Here is a 15904-nt window from a genome sequence, read left to right as displayed (position 1 = left end):
TTGAGGCAGGGAGAATGGTCACTAAACGACGCTATCTTCAATCTCGTTGTAGAAAGATGGGGTCAACCGGAGGTAGATCTTTTTGCCACAAAAGAAAACAGAAAAGTGACAATTCTGCTCTCTGAACCCCAGAGAAAATCCTGTCAGTAGACGCCCTCCTCATAGACTGGAACTTCAGGCTAACTTATGCCTTTCCTCCCCTGTCTCTACTTCCTCTGGTGAGGAAAATCGGGAAGGACAAAGCCAGAGTTATAGTAATTGCCCCCTTCTGGCCCAGAAGGATGTGGTTTTCATGCCTCAGGACCATGTCCGTGTCCGACTCTTGGGTCTTACCAGACATTCCAGATCTCCTATCCCAGGGCCCAGTCTACCATCCTCAGGCAGTTGGCCTTCATCTGACGGTGTGGATTTTGAGCGGTCGCTGTTAAGAGATAGAGGTTTCTCGCCAGGCCTGATTAACACTCTGCTCAAAAGCAGAAAAATAATCACCACTAAAATTTACATCAGGATCTGGAAAAGATTTCTTTAAAACTCGGGGGTAGTAACATAGTAACTTAGTTAGTAAGGCTGAAAAAAGACATTTGTCCATCCAGTTCAGCCTATATTCCATCATAATAAATCCCCGGATCTACGTCCTTCTACAGAACCTAATTGTATGATACAATATTGTTCTGCTCCAGGAAGACAGTAGCAGACAGTAGCTGGTCATTCAACACCAATAGACCAGATATTGGAGTTTTTGCAAAAGGGGTTTGATATGGGGCTATTCCCAAATACTCTTAAAGTACAGGGGTCAGCCTTAGGGGCCCTCTTTGGCTACAACATTTCTGAAAATTATTGGATCAGTAGATTCATTAAGGCGGCAAAAAGGCGTAGGCCAATTGGGTCATGCCGTGGACTTAATCTTAGTCCTCACGGCCATGTCAGAAGATCCATTTGAGCCAATTTCTTTGGCTTCTATTAAAAACCTGTCTCTTAAAGTGGCCTTCCTGGTGGCCCTAACATCAGCTCGTAGGGTAGGCGACATCCAGGTGTTATCCAGGCTTTCCCCTTACATGCAACTTAGAGATGACACTTTCCCCTGATCCAGCATACCTTCCTAAAGTAGTGTCTAGATTCCATAGAACACAGGAGATAGTTCTTCCATCTTTCCTCCCTAATCCTACTAATGATAAAGAAAGGAAACTACACACTCTAGATGTATTCGTGTCCTATCCGGGTAGCAGGAAAGGTCATAGAGTATCAAAACCTACGCTAGGTGGATCAGGGAGGCTATCTCGCTGGCATAAGTCTCAAAGGGCAAGCCTGCGCCTGAAGGTCTAAGAGCGCATTCCACTGTTTCGATCGACCAAATATGTAAGGCTGCTACTTGGTCTTCTCCAAACACTTTCTATAACCATTATAGATTGAACCTGGGTGCTTCCTCAGACCTCTTTTGGTGTAAGGGTGCTGGAAGCTGTAGTCCCTTCCTAAATAGTTACTCTGTAATTCTCTCTGTGGTGCTGTCATGGACGACCGATAAAGTCTTAGTTACTCACCGGTTAACGGTGTTTTTCAGAGTCCATGACAGCACCTGTACATACCCTCCCGTCTTAAGTTCTGGGTATACACCTCTTCCCTTCTTTTATATAGTCCACTCGTGGTGGATAGTTAATTTATATATAGCAATATTACAACTTATGTCATTAACCTCAGTGGTCCTCTTGTGCTGCTCTTATGTATCTGTAGGTTTCCTGTTCCTGAAAGGTGGATCTCCTCTCCGTGGTGCTGTCATGGACTCCGAAAAACACCGTTAACCAGTGAGTAACTAAGACTTTTTTCTTGCCAATGAATCAGTGCGTTTTTGATGAATAACTTTATTAAACGTATGCTGTAGACAAATAACACATGCTCCGCACCAAAAACCTCCAACAGGAACGAGCACAACCCAGCTTCTTTAGGCCAAGTGCCCACGATCAGGATATAGCAATGTTTTACGCAGCGTCAAATAGCATAGCAGGCATGTGTTTTCTTTTAATCCAGTCCACTGTGATTGTAACCTCTTACGCAGCTCTTTGGATGCAGTGCAGGTTAGCGGTGTCCAAACCTCTGCTACTCCAGCTCGTGGGCACACAGCCTTACTGCCAAGAGACCAGGTTGTGCCTGCAGGAAAAACCCTGCAAAAATTCACCATGTAAACATATCATTAGGCCAGTTTTGCACATCCATTTCTGTGGATCTTCTACTAAGCCTCAATGTTGGCAAGATGGGAAGACTTCTTTAAAGGGGTTGTCCACTACTAGGACAGTCCCTTCTTAACCCCTAAACGACCGCCGATACGCCTTTTAACGGCGGCCGCTAAGGGTACTTAACCCCTTAGTGACAGAGCCAATTTGGTACTTAATGACCGATCCAATTTTTACAATTCTGACCACTGTCACTTTCTGAGGTTTTAACTTTGGAACGCTTCAACGGATCCCACTGATTCTGAGATTGTTTTTTTGTGACATATTGTACTTCATGTTAGTGGTAACATTTCTTCGATATTACTTGCGATTATTTATGAAAAGCACTGTGGTTTAAGTACCCTTAGCGGCCGCCGTTAAAAGGCGTATCGGCGGTCATTAAGGGGTTAAACCACAGCGCCTTTAATTAACGGCACTGTGGAAAGTAAATGGCGCCCCCCAGAGTCGGATTTTCTCCGGGGGTAGCCGAGACCCCAGAGAACATGATTCGGGTTTTTTTTACCGACCCGCTTTTGCGATCGCCGGTAATTAAGTTTACCGGCGATCGCAAAAAAAAACAAAACGCGATTTCCCTTTTAATTTCTCTGTCCTCCGATGTGATCGCACATCAGAGGACAGAGAAATGGGGTCCCCAATAGCCCCCCGATACTCACCTGTCTCCCCCGATGCTCCTCGTGGCTCCCGATGGGCGCCGCCATCTTTTTCCGGCAAAAAAATGGCGGGCGCATGCGAAGTGCGCCCGCTGGCCGGCACCGGGAGGATCTTTGGGGTCTCTGCTACCGGGGGTAGCCGAGACCTCAAAGAACATGATCCGGGTCGGTTTGACCGACCCCTGTTTTGCGATCGCCGGTAATTAACTGTTTACCGGCGACCGCAAAAAAAAAAGCAATGTGTAATTCTGTCCTCTGATGTGATCGCACATCAGGACAGAGAAATAGGGGGATTTGGGGACCCTATTATACTTACCGGTGTCCCTGGGTCCTCCTGCTGCTCCTCCTGGCCGCCGGCGTCTTCATGGGAACAGAAAATGGCGGGTGCATGCGCACTGCGCCCGCTATCTGTCGCCATCTGCCGGCCGGCAGGAGAAGAGCAGTTGGGGCTAAAATTAGGGTTAGGGTTGGGGCTAAATTTAGGGTTGGGGCTAAATTTAGGGTTAGGGTTCTTTCACACTTACGTCGGTACGGGGCCGTCGCAATGCGTCGGACATACCGACGCACGTTGTGAAAATTGTGCACAACGTGGGCAGCGGATGTAGTTTTTCAATGCATCCGCTGCCCAATCTATGTCCTGGGGAGGAGGGGGGTGGAGTTACGACCACGCATGCGCGGTCAGAAATGGCGGACGCGACGTACAAAAAAAGTTACATTGAACGTTTTGTGCCGACGGTCCACCAAAACACAACTGATCCAGTGCACGACGGACGTGACGTGTGGCCATCCGTCGCGATCCGTCGGCAATACAAGTCTATTGCAAAAAACGCATTCTGCGGGCACATTTGCAGGATCCGTTTTTTGTCCAAAACGACGGATTGCGATGGATGCCAAACGTAAGTGTGAAAGTAGCCTTAGGGTTAGGGTTGCGGCTAAAGTTAGGGTTAGAGTTGGGATTAGGGTTAGGGTTGGCATTAGGGTTACGCTTGGGATTAGGGTTAGGTTTGGGATTAGGGTTAAGGTTAGGGTTAGGTTTGAGGTTAGGGTTGAGATTAGGATTAGGGGTGTGTTGTATTTAGGGTTTTGATTAGGGTTATGGTTAGGGTTGACATTAGGGTTGTTTTGGGGTAAGGGCAGGGCCGTATTTAGAGTTTCTGCTGCCCTAGGCACTTTTAGTGCTGCCTCCCCCTTTGGTGAGTATGACACTATCGGCAGTGACTTTGGCAAAAATCGCTGATGTGAAAGTCGCCTTTTGCAGCAGATCCGACAGTTTTTCCGCATCTGCCGCGTAATGGATCACTTAGGGCAACACTGCGTTCGGCCTCATTCATTCCCTATGGGACTTACAGACATGTGCGGCTCTTGCGGTTTTGCCGCCATCCGGCAAATGCGGTACTTGCAGCAATGAGAAAAAACACTACTAGCAGTGTTTTATGTATCATCGTAAGTGCAAAACCGCAATTGCCGCACATGTTCGCAAGTAGCCATCATTACCTGTCCCTGCACCTTGCTAGCTCATCCCTATCCAACCCTCCCTGACCTAAAACTACACTATAAAGCTTCAGAAAAGCAATTTATTAACTGCCATATTCCTATGATAATGAGGGCTCTAGGCTACGGCGTAGACTGGGACGGGCAGTCTCCGGGTCTCCATCCTCTCTGTGCACACCCTCAGTCCCTGCCTCACTGCCTGTGCACAGACCTCCCTCCACCGCACCCGGTAATCACCGCTCGCAGTAGCATACCAGCAGAGGTGTATCTAGGGTTTCTGGCACCCGGGGAAAGAATTCATTTTGGTGCCCCCCCTCCGCCAAGGACATATGTGATTTGCACACTCAGTCATGTACCCACGAGCTCCTCTCCCTAATGCTCTCAATGTTCAGTGAAAAACTAAGAGAAGCAGAAGAGAAGCTCGATGTCACAGGACCATAAGAGTATGTGTCCACGTTCAGGATTGCATCAGGATTTGGTCAGGATTTTTCATCAGTATTTGTAGCCAAAACCAGGAGTGGAACAATTAGAGGAAAACTATAATAGAACCATATGCTCCACTTCTGTATTTATCACCCACTCCTGGTTTTGGCTACAAATACTGATGTAAAATACTGACCAAATACTGATGCAATCCTGAACGTGGACACACACCCTAAGTCTGAAAAATCGCATATGAGTGACGTGTCCATGTGACGACTACTGGAACTTGCAGAGCTGAATCCTGACATCGCAGCTTCTGAATTCTCACAACGCATGCACTGCACTTTTAGGATTCTCCCTTGCCGGTGGACGGTCATGTCAGCACAAGTATGTGATTTGTAGACTTCTGACCACATTCTGACTAGATGTGCCCGGCCTCGCTCAGTTCATTTTCATTGACGGAGGTCACGCATGTCTAGTCAGCACGTGATCGCATTAATGTAAATCCCCAGCATGAGAGAATCCTGACAGCGTGCAGTGTGCACTGTGAGAATTCAGAAGTCTGCAGTCACAAAGAATGACTGCAGACTCATCACAAGCCTGGACATCCCCTTTAAAAGGGACTCTGTCACCTGAATTTGGAGGGAACAATTTTCAGCCATAGGGGCGGGGCTTTCGGGTGTTTGATTCACCCTTTCCTTACCCGCTGGCTGCATGCTGGCTGCAATATTGGATTGAAGCTCATTCTCTGTCCTCCATAGTACACGCCTGCGCAAGGCAAGATTGCAGATTGTGCAGGTACAGTATGTACTACGGAGGACAGAGAATGAGCTTCAATCCAATATTGCAGCCAGCATGCAGCCAGCGGGTATGGAAAGGGTGAATCAAACACCCGAAAACCCCACCCCTATGGCTGAAAATTGTTCCCTCCAAATTCAGGTGACAGTGTCCCTTTAAATCTCCTAACATATATAAAAACATGAGAGTTAGCATCACAAATAACATTTACATCCAGGTACCTGATAGATGACGTCGCCTCTGGAGCCGTTCTCCTTTTCTTCATCTTGTCCAGATCCCATGATGAGTTTTCTCATCCACAGCCGTCTCTGCAGACTTCCATCTTCGCCGCTCTTTTGCAGAAAGTCTCCACATGACGCCCTTAAAGATACAAGTGTCATTATAATGCTCCCAAATAAAAAATTGCCCCTCACTATATTGTCTGCACAAAGTATGACCCCCACACTGTCCCTCTTATGGTACATGCTCTTCACACTGTCCTCTCCTTTCTATACCAGTCCCCTCTTCACACTGTCCTCTCACACTGTGTCCCCCTTATAGGGCCCAGTATTTATACTCCATATTTATACTCCATCCTCCCACACTGCGTTCATGCCTCCCCCATCCTCCCACCCTGCGTTCATGGCTCCCCCATCCTTCTCCCCTGCAAGCATGGCTCCCCCATCCTCCCACTCTGCGTTCATGGCTCCCCATCCTTCTCCCCTGCGTTCATGGCTCCCCCATCCTTCTCCCCTGCGTTCATGGCTCCCCCATCCTCCCACTCTGCGTTCATGGCTCCCCCATCCTCCCACTCTGCGTTCATGGCTCCCCCATCCTCCCACTCTGCGTTCATGGCTCCCCATCCTTCTCCCCTGCGTTCATGGCTCCCCATCCTTCTCCCCTGTATGCACGGCTCCCCATCCTTCTCCCCTGTATGCACGGCTCCCCATCCTTCTCCCCTGTATGCACGGCTCCCCATCCTTCTCCCCTGTGTGCACGGCTCCCCATCCTTCTCCCCTGTGTGCACGGCTCCCCATCCTTCTCCCCTGTGTACATGGCTCCCCATCCTTCTCCCCTGTGTGCACGGCTCCCCATCCTTCTCCCCTGTGTGCACGGCTCCCCAACCTTCTCCCCTGTGTGCACGGCTCCCCATCCTTCTCCCCTGTGTACATGGCTCCCCATCCTTCTCCCCTGTGTGCACGGCTCCCCATCCTTCTCCCCTGTGTGCACGGCTCCCCATCCTTCTCCCCTGTATGCACGACTCCCCATCCTCCCCTGTATGCACGGCTCCCCATCCTTCTCCCCTGTATGCACGGCTCCCCATCCTTCTCCCCTGTGTGCACGGCTCCCCATCATTCTCCCCTGTATGCACGACTCCCCATCCTTCTCCCCTGTATGCACGGCTCCCCATCCTTCTCCCCTGTATGCATGGCTCCCCATCCTCCTCCCCTGTGTGCACGGCACCCCACTTTTTTCCCTGTCATACTTACCTCTCACCGGCGCGCAGCACAGAACTTCCTGGCATCTCAGCGTCTTCCTTCCTGTCTTCAGCGGTCACATGGTAGCGCTAATTAAGGGTGATGAATATGCGCATATTCATCACCCTTAATGATCGGTACCATGTGACCGCTGAAGACAGGACGGCGCTGAGACGCAGTTGCAGCCACCGCTGGAGGAAGGTGAGTATTACGTCTTCAGGGAGGGAGGGAGGGGGGCGGGAAGGAGGGAGGAGGGGGGGGCGGGAAGGGGGGAGGGAGGAGGGGGGGCGGAAACTTGACCCCGGAGTTTTATAAAATAAAAAAAAAAAAAAAAAGGAAAAAACCTAGCTCAAGGGCGCCCCCCCGCATCCCGCCGCCCTAGGCACGTGCCCTCAAGTGCCTAGTGGCAAATACGGCCCTGGGTAAGGGTTGTGATTATTGTTAGGGTTAGTGATTAGGATTATGGGTCGGGATTAGGGTTAGGGGTGTGTTGGGATTAGGGTTGGAGCTAGAATTGGGGGGTTTCCACTGTTTAGGTACATCAAGGGGTCTCCAAACACGACAGCCAATTTTGCGCTCAAAAAGTCAAATGGTGCTCCCTCCCTTCTGAGCTCTGCCGTGCGCCCAAACAGTGGGTTACCCCCACATATGGGGCATCAGCGTACTCGGGAAAAATTGGACAACAACTTTAGTGGTCCAATTTCTCCTGTTACCCTTGTGAAAATAAAAACTTGGGGGGCTACAAAATCTTTTTTGTGTAAAAAAAAAAAAAATATATATATTTTTATTTTCACGACTCTGCATTCTAAACTTCTGTGAAGCACTTGGGCATTCAAAGTTCTCACCACACATCTAGATATGTTCCATGGGGGGTCTAGTTTCCAAAATGGGGTCACTTGTGGGGGGTTTCTACTGTTTAGGCACATCAGGGGCTCTCCAAACGCGACATGGCGTCCGATCTCAATTCCAGCCAATTCTACATTGAAAAAGTAAAACGGCACTCCTTCTCTTCCAAGCTCTGTGGTGCGCCCAAACAGTGGTTTACCCCCACATATGGGGTATTGACATACTCAGGAGAAATTGCACAACAACTTTTGTGGTCTAATTTCTCCTGTTACCCTTGTGAAAATAAAAATTTGGCGGCAAATAAATCATTTTTGTAGAAAAAATGCGAATTTTTATTTTTTTTTTCTTCACGGCTCTACGTTATAAACTTCTGTGAAGCTCTTGGGGGTTCAAAGTGCTCACCACACATCTAGATATGTTCCTTAAGGGGTCTAGTTTCCAAAATGGTGTCACTTGTGGGGGGTTTCCACTGTTTAGGCACATCAGGGGCTCTCTAAACGTGACATGGCATCCGATCTCCATTCCAGCCAATTCTGCATTGAAAAAGTAAAACGGCGCTCCTTCACTTCTAAGTTCTGCGGTGCGCCCAAAAAGTGGTTTACCCCCACATATGGGGTATTGGCGTATTCAGGAGAAATTGCATAACAAAATTTATGGTTACATTTCTGTTTTTGCACTTGTGAAAATAAAAAAAATGGTTCTGAATTAAAATGTTTGCAAAAAAAAGTTAAATGTTCATTTTTTCCTTCCACATTGTTTCAGTTCCTGTGAAGCACGTAAAGGGTTAATAAACTTCTTGAATGTGGTTTTGAGCACCTTGAGGGGTGCAGTTTTTAGAATGGTGTCACACTTCGTTATTTTCTATCATATAGACCCCTCAAAATGACTTCAAATGTGATGTGATCCCTAAAAAAAAAATGGTGTTGTAAAAATGAGAAATTGCTGGTCAACTTTTAACCCTTATAACTCCCTAACAAAAAAAAAATTTGTTTCCAAAATTGTGCTGATGTAAAGTAGACATGTGGGAAATGTTGTTTATTAACTATTTTTCGTGACATATCTCTCTGATTTAAGGGCATAAAAATACAAAGTTTAAAAATTGCTAAATTAAATTAAAAATTTTCGACATATTTCCGTTTTTTTCATAAATAATCGCAAGTAATATCGAAGAAATCAGCGGGATCCGTTGAAGCGTTCCAGATTTATAACCTCATAAAGTGACAGTGGTCAGAATTGCAAAAATTGGCACGGTCATTAAGTACCAAATTGGCTGTCACTAAGGGGTTAACCTAAATGTTCAGATCCTGATAAAACAACAAAGCCTATACTCCTCCCATGTCGGCAGCGGTCCAGCAGAGTTGGCACCTGTGGTCTTGGGGATTGTGATGAAGTGAAATGACACAATGATGCACATGATGCCCGGTGCTCAATCAGCGCTGGCGTCACGGTTTTCACCTACAGACACTACTGAACATGAAGAGGAATCCAGGGATAAGCTGCATCTTTGGCTTCCTCCAAATGTTTAGTTTGTACAAAGGTGTAGATGGTGACCCCAGCGCTGATCGGGCACTGGCAACATGTGGCACAACTCCACATCACAGCCCCTGGGGAAGCGAGTGCTTACACCATGGGCTGAGCACTGGCATGGGGAGGGGGGTGTGTGTGAGTATAGGCTCTATTTTATCAGGACTGGTCATTTAGTTTGAGGTTGTCCTAGTAGTGAACAACCCTTTAAGAAAGGAGTTGCATGCACAGGGCTCTCAGCCTGGGGAAGAACAGGTGATGCTCATTTGAGCCATGGCATTGGTATGTGCAAAATGTATTGCTGGAGGTGCTAAACGAACTGCTAACTTCATGTGTTTCATGACCAAGTTGACATAACTATCACCTACCTACTCTAGGAGTAGAACTGTTGTGTTGCAAATCCACTGATCAAAAGACGCTTTTTTTTTTTTTTTTTGTACCTGTCTCGTAGACCTTATTCACAACTTTCCAGACTGGACTTGTCCTGTTCACACACAGCTGCAAGTTATTCCCATATTCTAGGCAATGCTGTGAGCTTTCCTATATGCTGCATTACCACATTCTAATAAGAGGAATTTCTATTGGAAAGCCCTGCCTTCTGCTGCTGCAGATCTTGTGTGCAGTCCTGGTACTGTGGTTAATTTGCTAATAGAACTATTACAACACTTCGCTGACACCGGCTTCTCAACTGGAGTCTTTTTTTCTTAATGCAGAATAACAAGGCGGGTTGTTGTGGGCTTCTTCAGACCTTGAGGCTGGAACCTGCACCTTAGCTGGTGAGGCTGCTATATTCCCCTGATGGGTGTTATCTGTATTTTTTTATCGGCATGCCACCATAATAAGGCTGAATTCAGACATTGGGTTTGGTGGGACTGTTCAATGCTGATCCCTTGGCTCCTCGTCTAGAAATCTAAATTGTATGAATTAGAAATGTCTGTCTATGGCATAAAACATTTATTTTTGTTAACAGGAAATGTTTTGCTTCTTGCTCAGTGAGATCCTCTTTCCTCTTCATGTGCTTTATTTTAAAAATAAAAATGTGCAAGGTAATAGAGGTGTGAATAGATCAGATCTCTGATAACAAGGGGAAGCCAAGATCACAGGAGGAAAACTGCTGTAAGTTGCTGAACAGTTTCATTTTTCACACCTATGTGGGTGCAGATTCTGTGAATGCCACTTTGTAATGGTATTTATCAGTTCTGCAGTTTTTCTTGCCCAGTCATCTCATTAATGACACCATTGTCTCTAAATCTGGCCATATACATAGATGGATTGAATATTAACTTCTGACCAAATGATCATCTGCTGAATGATTGTTACTCAGTTGTCCGCACACCTTTCTGTCCTTATTGGCTGTTACAAGTAGTTTTGCCGGGTTGTACGTGGTCAGAAAGACACTGAGCAGTGTTTTTCTATTTTATTGAAAGATCATAGATGAAATCTTTCATCAGTCAGTATACTGAAGCATGGCCAACTTCATATTAGACATTCATGGTCTGTTATTTCATTTGAAATGGCCGTTCTACCCAACTAATCATTTTGGTTGAAATTTTCCATTCTTATCACCTAAAATCTAACGGCTTGGGCTTTAAAGACCCGGAGTCTGAACACGAAGGAAGGTTCCTATAGCAAATGTCCAATTGCAGATTCCCCCAGTATTTCACCACATCACAATGACCCTTGGTCAATACCTTGCCTTGTTAGCAGATTCCTGTAAGGCCATGCTTGGACTTGTGGAGTGGCTGAACCCCAGGCTTCACTAGCACCAGTGGAGGAGGCCTGCACAGTTGTCTATCCTCAATGGACCTATAACTTATTGGCACATAGTGGGGTGCTGCTGTCCTTACTATACTGCCCCAACTGCACAGTGGCTCAGTGGTTAGCACTGTTGCTTTGTAGCTCTGGGGTCCTGGGTTCAAATCTGGCTTCTTTCCATATTCAAAAGACTTAATGATGGGGATCTAGATTGTGAACCCAATGGGGACAGTGTCTATAGAGCGCTGTGGAATATGGTGGTGCTATCAGCAATGCATAATGACAATGCCTTTTATATAAAGCACTAGATTGTGGCCCGATTCTAATGCATCGGGTATTCTAGAATATGCATGTCCCCGTAGTATATGGACAATGATGATTCCAGAATTCGCGGCAGACTGTGCCCGTCGCTGATTGGTTGATGCAACCTTTATGACATAATCGTCGCCATGGCAACCATTATGATATCATCGTCGCTGTGCCGCCAGGCCTCGACCAGAGACGCGGGATGTCTACGTCCTTTATGACATCATCGTCACTGTGCCCGTCGCTGATTGGTCGAGGCCTGGCGGCCTCGACCAATCAGAGACGTGGGATTTCCTAGACAGACAGACGGAAAACCCCTTAGACAATTATATATATACTAGATTGTGGCCCGATTCTAATGCATCGGGTATTCTAGAATATGCATGTCCCCGTAGTATATGGACAATGATGATTCCAGAATTCGCGGCACACTGTGCCCGTCACTGATTGGTCGAGGCAACCTTTATGACATCATCGTCGCCATGGCAACTATTATGACATCTACGTCGACACTGTGCCCGTCGCTGAATCAGAAACGTGAGATGTCTACGTCCTTTATGACATCATCGTCGCTGTGCCTGTTGCTGATTGCTCGAGGCCTGGCGGCCTCGACCAATCAGACGCGGGATTTCTACGTCGATGCTGTGCCCGTCTCTGATTGGTCGAGGCCTGTTGGCCTCGACCAATCAGAGAGCCGGGATTTCCAGGACAGAAAGACAGACAGACAGACAGAAAACCCCTTAGACAATTATATATATACTAGATTGTGGCCCGATTCTAACGCATCGGGTATTCTAGAATATGCATGTCCCTGTAATATATGGACAATGATGATTCCAGAATTCGCGGCAGACTGTGCCCGTCGCTGATTGGTCGAGGCAACCTTTGACATCATCGTCGCCATGGCAACCATTATGACATCATCGTCGCTGTGCCCGTTGCTGATTAGTCGAGGCCTGGCGGCCTCGACCAATCAGAGACGCGGGATTTCTACGTCGATGCTGTGTCGGTCTCTGATTGGTCAAGGCCTGGCGGCCTCGACCAATCAGAGAGCCGGGATTTCCAGGACAGACAGACAGACAGAAAGACAGACAGACGGAATAACCCTTAGACAATTATATATATAGAAGATAGATATATATAGATTTAGCCCCTTAACTACCGCTACACGTTTCATTACGGGGCCTTATTCCTGAGCACTGCTTTTTAACAGCACTGGGGAATATTGCCGCCTGGCAGCAGCAATTCCTGTGGGTATCGGCCCTGGATGATTTTGGAGCGAATTGGGGCTGATTTACACCCTAATGCTGTCACTAGCTGTATTTAATTGGTTGCAAGGAGGCCACAACACCCCCTTGCTTACCATCGGATCCCCAGATGAGAATTGGAAGTAATGGTTACCATGGTACTCAGAGGTCATGTGGTGACCCCAGGGTACAGTGGCCTGTGAGATCCAGCTATAAGCTGGGTCTCACAGGCTCAGTGGCTAACTATTCTCATGCACTGCAGTACAGGAGTACCGCTGTGTATGAGACCAGCAAGCAAAGTAAAAAAATATACTTGTCCCAAGTGAAAAACTAAAATACGTAAATAAAAAAGCGCACAAATCACACAGCCACTTTGCAACGCAACGTTTTGATTAAACAAAAAATATACAATTGGTATAGCTGTCTGAAACGACCCGCTCTATAAAATTGGCACGTTATTTATTCTGTACGAATGCTGTAAATCTGGTGTTGCACCAAAGCAACATGTATGAAATGCATATCAGCTGCTGCAGGACACGAGTCCAAAGCCGGTGCAGGACCTCTTCATCAGGACACAATCAAAGTGGGTTTGTCCTGATGAAGAGCTCCTGCACTGACCTCGAAACACATTGACTTTGAAAACTTTGTCAGGTTTACAAGGAAATTATTTGTTGGATTTAATCAGCATCACATCCAGTGACTCTTCACCCAGATATGTTCACTTTCATCATACAGACTCTCAAAGTGAATAAAAAGCAATCAGTCGTGTATATAAAAGAATAAAACCATGGTATACATTAAAAAGCCAAAACGTCTCACAAAAAACAAGCCCTAATATGGCTTATTCCATGCTCCTGTGCTATCCTGTCTGTATACTCTCTTGCTTCCTTCCCTGCCCAGGAGCTCTGGTATGATCAGACCATGTTCCTGTACGGTCAGTCATTACACAGTACACAGCAGGGGCACATTTATAAGATTCTCAGCACAGGAATATCTTTTTTTTTTTTTTTTTTTTGTAACACAACCAATTGTGGAAATTATTCCAAGATCTAGTGATTAAAAAGCTTTTGTTAATGGCAAAACCCCTTTAAAAAAACTTAATGTGGCATTACAGAACTTATATAGTATTAGTGACATATTCACACTGGAAAAACCAACAGGCAAAATAAGTGTAATTGGGTGTTATATTTTTTTTAAAATATTTGAACAGCACCCTTTAATTTACAGTGCACAGTACATAAAAATCCTTAATTTCTACAAAAACAAGCGGCAGGCAAATGGCTATAGGAATGGGGAAAGTGTGAATCTTGGCTGCACACTCCTCCAGTCTACGGTTTATTACAACTTTAGCGTGAGACTGCTGCGCCCATCTCTTGTAACTACTTGTATGGATGGAGTGACGGAGATGTCTGGCTAGTGAACACTGACTTACAAGCGCGCTAGGCCCTTCAGTCTAAGGCTGTATTATTCTATGCCGTGGCATGTCATTGGAGTGCCCCATAAAGCTGTGGGTATACTCTGTACTGGGTCCAACACAGCATTTCTTAAAGGGTAAGGTCACTGCAGCAGTGACCCGGTCCATGGCCCTGGGCATCCAGTTAAAGGGGATGAAGTGTAGTGGGAAATAGTCTATGGAGAAAAGGGGAAATGTGGCCGCTACAGTTCAGATCCTCTGGGGAAGATGGTGATGCAGCTGTGTTGGTGCAGCTCTCCACAGGTAGAGCTAACCCCAGGGGAGATGTAGTGTAGATATCAGATAGTGATGGTGGCTATGCCAGGCAGGTGCAATTGGAAAGACTTTTTACTTGCAGTTCTTTATGGCACCCAGCCGGGTGTGCTGTCCTTCGGGTCTGTGGCCCAGCAAACTCTCAGGTAGTTTGGGATGCACCCTTCCAGGACTCCCTTCATATGCCTTCCTTTAGCCGTCTCTCTACGCTGGCTTTCCTCTACTCCTGCCCAGCACCTTACCCACAGTGTCCCAAGCCAGCAGCCACGAACCTGGTCGGGCGATGTTCTGTCCCCTGGATTCTCTATGGCTGCCTTTTTGGCAAAGTATGGGTGGATGTGGCTGACTCTTGCAGAAGCCACAGCCTGCGGTTCCTTAGCTAGACTTGCAGTTTCTCACTAAGTTGGGGCCGGTCCCCTGACTGTGACTTGGTCCATCCACTTCTGGATGTGGGCCCTGCAGGTGGCTTCTGCACTTCCCATGCCCCTAGGACCATTTCTGTCTTTCAGGGAGTTTTTTTCTATCCCTATTTCCACTTCTTCTGTTCTGTCCATCAGGAGCTACAGACCTGCACGTCTACTTGGCTCCACCTCCTCCCTCCTTCTCACTTTCCTCCTAATTAGCTCCTCCCCTACTCTTCCTACCCCACCCACTCCCAACACCCATTCCTATCAAGCCTGGGATGAGGCCTTCCTCCCTAAAAGTATGGTGCCCCGACTGAACTGGTGTTGGATGTGAGTTAGTCCTGGGTAGTGCTCCCTCCTTACGAGAGTGGGATACCACACCTCTGGATGAGGTAACCACCACAAGAAATGAAGTATAGCAACTCACGACAACAATATAAGAGTATATTTATTAAACACTAGAAAAACAAAATATGATCCAATAATATTATAATGATACAATCATACAGAGTTGTTTGAATACTAGATAGAGGTGCACCAAAAACACTGAATGTCTCATCATGGAGAAGCGAAAGGCATGGGTTCTGACAAGTGAGTCCAGTAGTCACTCCTTGTAACAACAAAAAATGCTAGTGCTTAATAATGCCCTAAGCCGCTATAGGGACCCAATACTGCAAAGATGTAACAGGGAAATACCAGGGTCCAGTCCTCAAAGTATAACACATGCAGAAAGGACTATTAGTCCCATAGTAAAGTCTTTTCCCTTCTTTCTCCATTAATGCCGACACATGCCCCTACACGCGTTTCGCCCACAGCTTCCTCGGGGGGCCTGCATGCGACATTCAGTGTTTTTGGTGCACCTCTATCTAATATTCAAACAACTCTGTATGATTGTATCATTATAATATTATTGGATCATATTTTGTTTTTCTAGTGTTTAATAAATACTTTTTTTTTTTTTTTTTATATTGTCGTGAGTTGCTATACTTAATTTCTTGTGGTGGTTATGCAATAGGAAGTATTTCGGGGTACTATCACAAATTGTTCTGGGT

General features: G+C 46.5%; 1 protein-coding gene across 4 annotated transcripts in view; it reads left to right on the top strand.

The window, feature by feature from the left end:
• The window catches only part of LOC138642037 (probable serine carboxypeptidase CPVL), a 133473-nt gene that overhangs the window by 15834 nt on the left and 101735 nt on the right, over nucleotides 1-15904 (top strand). The window contains exon 1 of one of the 4 annotated variants that reach the window (XM_069729931.1): nucleotides 1734-1799. The exons of the other annotated variants lie outside the window; for them this stretch is intronic. The gene's annotated coding sequence lies outside the window, so the exon portion shown is untranslated. Of the gene's footprint in view, nucleotides 1-1733; nucleotides 1800-15904 lie in introns of those variants that run through there. 4 annotated transcript variants of the gene reach the window in all.

Source organism: Ranitomeya imitator, chromosome 6 (genome assembly GCF_032444005.1).
Source record: "Ranitomeya imitator isolate aRanImi1 chromosome 6, aRanImi1.pri, whole genome shotgun sequence".
Lineage (NCBI taxonomy): Eukaryota > Metazoa > Chordata > Amphibia > Anura > Dendrobatidae > Ranitomeya > Ranitomeya imitator.
Note: the sequence above shows the minus strand (reverse complement) of the source record. Positions and strands in the feature narration are given on the sequence as shown.